Below are 6,830 nucleotides of genomic sequence, written 5' to 3'. Positions count from 1 at the left end.
CACGTGGCACCGAGAATACAAGATCGACCGAGATGGCCAGCCTCGCACTGCCCGCACCCTTTAACCAAGCTACTGAGGACTGGGAATCGTACATTGATCGGTTCCTGATGTTCCTAGAGAGTAGCAACCTCAAGGATGCAAACGGGCAGAAAAAAAGGGCCGTTTTCCTGACACACTGCGGGCCCGCAGTGTTTAAAATGGCAAAAGCCCTCGCAAAACCAGAGGATGTGAAGGCGATGGACTGGGCTGATCTCGAGCCGCTGTTACGAAGCCACTATGCCCCCGCCGTGCCCACCCTCATCAGGCAGCACGACTTCTACAGGCGAGACCAGAAGCCGGGAGAGAACATTAGCGACTTCGTGGCAGACCTGCGAAATCTGGGAGGTATGTGCGGCTTCACGGACATGGACGAGGCATTACGAGACCGTGTCGTCCTCGGGCTCAGAGACCCAGTCCTACAAAGCCGGCTGATGGCAAAAGGCAACATCTCCCTCGCTGACGCCCTCGTCGAGGCCACCGCAGCTGAGGCGACCCGAAAATCAGCGGCCCGAATGCGGAGACCCGACACCGGGGACCGAACCACAGTTTCCGAGGCAACCCCGATGGCAGAGGCGCATCCAGAAGCAAGCCGCCGAGCGACCACCACCCACCATGGCGACCTCGACTCCACCTCCGACACCACGGATAAAGAGGAGGACATCCATTGACTCCAGACAGAACGAGACCGGCACGAATGGCGGAGTCGTAAGTCGGGACTCCAATGTGCCGGGTGCGGGGGTGACCATCCTCGATCGGAGTGCCGGTTTTTCGACGCGACCTGCCAGCAATGCAACAAGAGAGGCCACATCGGCCGAGTCTGCCGGCTCAAGAAAGCCTACAGCCCCCGACGACGAGACAGCAGCAGCCGGAGACGGGATGGCACCCCCCCAGGACAAGGGACCGCCAAACCGAGCGTTGCTGGAACCAGGACGGACGGGACCGGAGGAACGGCGACAACCAACAGAGAGAGGAGACCCACCGAACGGTCGTCATTGGCCATTCTTCCAGCACGGACGCCCGAAAGGTATACGTGGAAGTGGGCATCGAGGGCAAGCCATGCAAAATGGAGGTGGACTCCGGGTCCTACCTCTCCATGGTTGCATGGCGGAAAATCAAGTGCCTGGTGCCTGCCATCCACAAGAAGGGGCTGGAGAGCCAGAAGTTAATCCTAAAAGACTACCAAGGGAACCGCATCCCCGTAGTCGGAACAGGACAGTTTGAAGTCACATTCAAAGGGCGCACAGCAAGACTTCCCCTGACCGTCGTGGATCGAGACTGACCCAGCCTATTGGGACTACAGTGGTTCGCGCCGCTCGGGATCGAAGTAACGGGAATCGACCACATCGCAGAGGCGGATTGGGAGGAGCAACTCGCAAGGGACTTCCAGGAAGTGTTCGACGGCACCCTAGGCAAGTACCGAGGGCCCCCTATTTCATTCAGCCTAGACCCCAGCGTTCCCCCGATACGCCTAAAGCCACGGCAGGTACCCTTCACACTCCGCCCAAAGATCGATGAGCAGAAAGACAAACTCATCAAACAAGGGGTCCTAGAGCCAACTGACCACGCCCGGTGGGAGACCCCCATAGTCACCCCAGTCAAGCCCGATGGGTCGGTGAGAATCTGTGGGGACTATAAGGCCACCCTAAACTGCGCCTTACAACAAAGCACCTACCCCATCCCAGTAGTGCAGCACCTCCTACACTCACTGGGGGGAGGCAAGGTTTTTGCAAAACTCGACCTGGCACAAGCCTACCAACAATTACCAGTCAATGCGGAAACCGCCGAGGCACAAACCATAGTAACCCACCAAGGGGCTTTCCACTGCAAGAGGCTCCAGTTCGGAGTCAGCGTAGCGCCAGGAATTTTCCAGAGCCTCATGGAAAGACTCCTGCAAGGAATCAAGGGGGTGGTGCCCTACTTCGACGACGTGCTGATGTCAGCAACCAACAGAAAAGAACTGGAGGGTCACCTGAGGGAGGTACTACAAAAATTCAAAAACGTGGGGCTAAAAGTCAAAAAAGAAAAATGCCAGCTGTACACCGACAGGGTTGAGTTCCTGGGATATCTCCTAGACCGGCACGGGATTCACCCAACCGAAAAAAAAATCAGAGCCATCAAAGAAGCCCCCAGGCCAAAGAATAAAATGGAATTGCAGGCGTTTCTTGGACTGATTAATTTCTATAATGTGTTCTTACCCCAAAAGGCGACCGCGGCGGAACCGTTGCATAGGCTGCTGGATAAAACAGCAACCTGGACCTGGGGGGGACGTGAGGAAGCTGCTTTCAACAGAACCAAGGACCTGCTCACATCGGATGCCGTCCTCATCCAATACAACGAGACCCTACCACTAGCCGTCACATGCGACGCATCACCTTTCCACGTCGGAGCAGTCCTCAGCCACATCCTCCCTGATGGAAAAGAAGCACCCATCGCCTTCTTTTCAAGAACCCTCTCAAAACCAGAAAGAAATTACAGTCAGCTGGACAAAGAGGCTCTGGCAATCGTCGCCGCCGTCAAGAGGTTCCACGAGTACCTCTATGGCAGGACCTTCACCATCATCACCGACCACAAGCGGCTGCTGCGAATCCTGGCAGGGAACAGGGCCACCCTGAACATTCTATCTCCAAGAATGACAAGGTGGTCTGAATTCCTTGCCGCCTACAGCTACCGGTTAACCCACCGACCAGGTAAGAAAATTAGCCACGCAGACGCCCTGAGCCGCACGCCGCTACCCGACCTGGATGCCGACCCAGCACCTACAACATCAACCATCAGCATAGAGACTCTACCCAATCTGCCTGTAACCACGTCAGACATTGCCCGCGAAACCAATAAAGACAAACGTCTGGCGCGGATTTTGCATTGGGTAGAGAAAGGGTGGCCGGAAAAAGACGACGACGAACAATTCAGGACGTTTCGGAACCGACAAACAGAACTGTCCTTACAGAAAGGTTGTTTACTATGGGGGGATAGGGTTGTCATCCCAGAAAAACTACAAGAAAGGGTTTTGGAGTTATTGCATGAGGGACACCCGGGCATCGTTAGGACTAAAGCCCTGGCCAGGAGTTACTCCTGGTGGCCAGGGATGGACAGGCAAATCGAGGCTTGGGTGGCAGCATGCAGACAATGCCAAGAATCCAGGCCAAGCACCCCCTCCGCCCCAATCCTGGAATGGGAAACCCCCAGGGGACCATGGTCCAGGATCCATATAGATTTCGCCAGACCTACGAAGGGGCACACCTTCCTCATCACGGTAGATGCTTACTCCAACTGGCTGGAGGTAAGCAACATGAAAACTACCACCACGGAGGCCGTCACCAAAGAACTCAACAAACTATTCTCCACCCACTGCCTCCCAGATGTCATTGTATCAGATAACGGGCCCCAATTTACCTAGTTGGAATTCGAAAAATTCCTAGTGGAATGGGGAATACGGCATGTGCTGACAGCGCCGGCACATCCGGCGGCAAATGGGAGGGCGGAACGAATGGTCCAATTTATGAAAAAAACAATCCAAAAAATAGAAACCGGGGAAATACAAGAAAAGATTAATAAAATGCTATTTATACAACACATAACCCCAAACACGACAACCAACAAAAGCCCGGCAGAACTATTAATGGGAAGGAAACTAAGGTCCCCACTTGACAGACTGCACCCCACATACAACCCAGAAAAAAACCCTGACTCATCTAGCAAACATCGAACATTCACACCAGGCGATGCAGTATATGCAAAAAACCTCACAGGGGACCCACTCTGGGTACCAGCAACCATAACCCAGGTGACAGGTCCCCACTCGTACCGACTACAGACAACCGACGGACGAGCATGGAAAAGACACATCGATCAGTTAAGATCGAGAACCAACGCGGGAAATACAACCGACACGCAAGCACACATGGAAGAAAACACCAGCCAAGAGGGGAGGAAAAACCCCGGGAACCAAAATAACCAACCCCAACAAGAAAGGAACCAAGAATACTCACCAACCGAGGCAGGAACAGACGAACAACTCGAAGCCTCGCCAGGAAGGAACAGCCAAGCCAGCTCAACCAGCCCGGAAAGACCGGGTGGGAGCAACAAAGCCAGCAGCTCAACCAACCCGAGTAGACCGGAAGGGAGCTACAGCGAAAGGCCCAGCTCACCCTTCCAGGAGGTTCCACTGATGAGGCAAGGAGCGACACAGAACCCGACCGAACCGTTCGAAGACCAGACACCAACTAACCTGCGCAGGTCCAGTAGACAAGTACAGAGCCCCGCCTACTTACGGGACTACGTCACGTAGGACCATACCAAGAGGGGAGGGGTGTTCTGTATTGTACATTAGCATTCTTGTAAATAAACTGTTCTGATTGGCTAAGACGCGCGGCGACCCGATTGGTCGAGTGAGTCGCACTGATTGGCCTGCCGCAAATCCCCCGCGATTGGAAGAAACTGATCGCGGGAGATTCAAAGCGGTGTCATTGGCCGCGGCTTGGCCGGCTAGTTCTATAAAAGCCGCCGCCTGCCCTAGCCGCACCGAGTCGATCTCGGGACCAAATAAAGAGCTGAAACTGGTCACTGACTCCCGAGCTTTCTTCCGCACGGCGAACATAACAAGATAGATGATTGATTGATTGATTGATTGATTGATAGATAGATAGATAGATAGATAGATAGATAGATAGATAGATAGATAGGTAGAGGCTGGATTGTGTCCAGCGTGATGATCCAGGGCATGGCACGAAAGCAAAACAACCAGAAAACAAGTCTAACTCCCCTTTATTGCTCCAACTGTGCCCCCAAACATCCCCACATTCACTACAAGTCCTGGAGCAAAGCTCTCACACATCTTCAGAAACCTTTGACTGCAAGTAGTCCAGTAAGCAAGGTTAGTCATACAGCAACCAGGATCAGGAGTCCAGTAAGCCAGGTTAGCCAAACAATAACCAGGGTCAGCAGTCCAAACAGAAAACCAAACAGCAACCAGGGCCAGCAGTCCAATAAGCTAGGTTAGCCCAAACTGTAAACAGAGGAAGAAGTTTAGCAAAGCAGACAAACCAGGCAAGCCCCACAAGACAAAGTATAGCAATCTCTAGGCATTGGCAAGTGCACACAAGGCTCCACATATTCAATCCTTGTTCCTGACAAATGCCCCTCCCACTGGCACCTACTTACATCTCAGTCCCCAGGTGTGCCTTGTGAAAGGGGGCACTCTCCTCCCTCGTAGCTGGCTCAATCGGCATTGATCTCACCTTCTCTCTTCCCTCCTTGTTCTAGGATCAGGAGGGGGTAGTCCTTTCTCTTTTCCTGAGCTCTGTCTGTCCTGTTCCTCTCTGTCTTCAGGCCTTACTAATTCAGAAAAGCCTTGCCTGGACTGACTTTGCCTTTCCCAAGTTTCCTCCAAGGCCAACAGAGCCGCCCTCTCAATCTCTGTTGGCTCTTGTTCCAGCTCATCTTCCCCCACAGATTCAGACTTCAACAGGGGCATGACACATATTCTGTGCAGTGCAGGTGAATTGATTACCCGTCCAAGCAGCAGGTAGAGGCGGGGGGAGGCAGATGATCCAGACATGTGGGCCACAGAAAAGCTGAGAGTCAGTGGGCTGGAGCGGGCAGCTGGCTGCTGGAGGCTTATCTTTGCACAGCAGCACTGGTAGCAGATGGAGGCAGAGGCACAGGGAGAAGGCAGGTGATCCTGATGTTCCACGTGGGCCACAGACAACCCAAGAGATACAAAGATGAGGCTCCCGCAAGCAGCCGCCCATTCCTTCCCACCATCTCTTGGCTTGCCTGCAGCCCATGTGACACATCCAGATTGCATGCCTTCCCTCGTGCCTCTACATCTGTCTGCTGCCAATGTCACCATGTGAAGACAAGTCTCCCATAGCCGGCCGGCTGCTTTGTTCCACTGTCTCTCAGTTTGCTTACTCTGTTGCAGCAGTGAGCAAACAGAAGAAGTCGGCCTGCTGGATGGGGCTGCCAGAGCCACCGCCGCAAGGCAAGGCAGTGTTGGAGTATGGATGACCTGGCTGCAGGGCCCTGAGGTAAGACGATGAGGGGCACGAGGTGCAGGGCACAGCCTCCTGCCCCATTGTAGCTGCGAGAAAGCAGAAGAAGTGAGCCTCCCATACTTGTGGAAAAAAATAAGAAATCCCTTGAAAATAAGCCCTAGTGCTTATTTTGGCGCCCAAAACAATATAAGATCTTATTTTCATGGAAACACGGTATAAAAGAAGAAAAGATACAAATACAGATTGTTTTGTTTTCTTAGGCGAACAGCATGGTGAAATAAAGTAGATGGTGACTACTTGGTCTGCTTTTATAGAGTGAAACCTGCCCTTTCCAAGAAGCCCAACTAACATATTTCTCCAAAATTAGAGGAATTGCCTGCAAAGTCCAAGAACATATTTTGAAACAATTTCATATTACATCATGAAAGTCATACGGGTAAGTATTTTAATATTAGCAAGGGCTAAGCATCTTCATGCACTTTGATCAAATAAAACTTTTTCCAAATGCAGGCGATTTACATCAATAGTACTATTACATGTGCCCATGACTCTGTAAGATTTTTGGTAGTCTTGAAGAAACCAGCTAATTGGTTTGGCTTCTTCTCCAGATGAAATGTTATAATGAAATTTCTCAATCTCATTCCGCAGTTGTGAGGCAAATAGATTCCTATTAAACATAGCTCCCACTGTGGTCTACTTCACAGCATTTTCTTCTTTCCATAGGCAAATGCAAAATTTCCCAGAGTTTAGTTGACACACACACACACACACACTTACTTCTGAATACTCTGAGCT

The sequence above is a fragment of the Notechis scutatus genome, chromosome 5 (assembly GCF_049901735.1).
Source record: "Notechis scutatus isolate UNSWTSFEM ecotype Mainland chromosome 5, rNotScu1.2, whole genome shotgun sequence".
NCBI lineage: Eukaryota > Metazoa > Chordata > Lepidosauria > Squamata > Elapidae > Notechis > Notechis scutatus.
The sequence above is the reverse complement of the archived record's forward strand: the minus strand, read 5'-3'. Positions refer to the sequence as shown.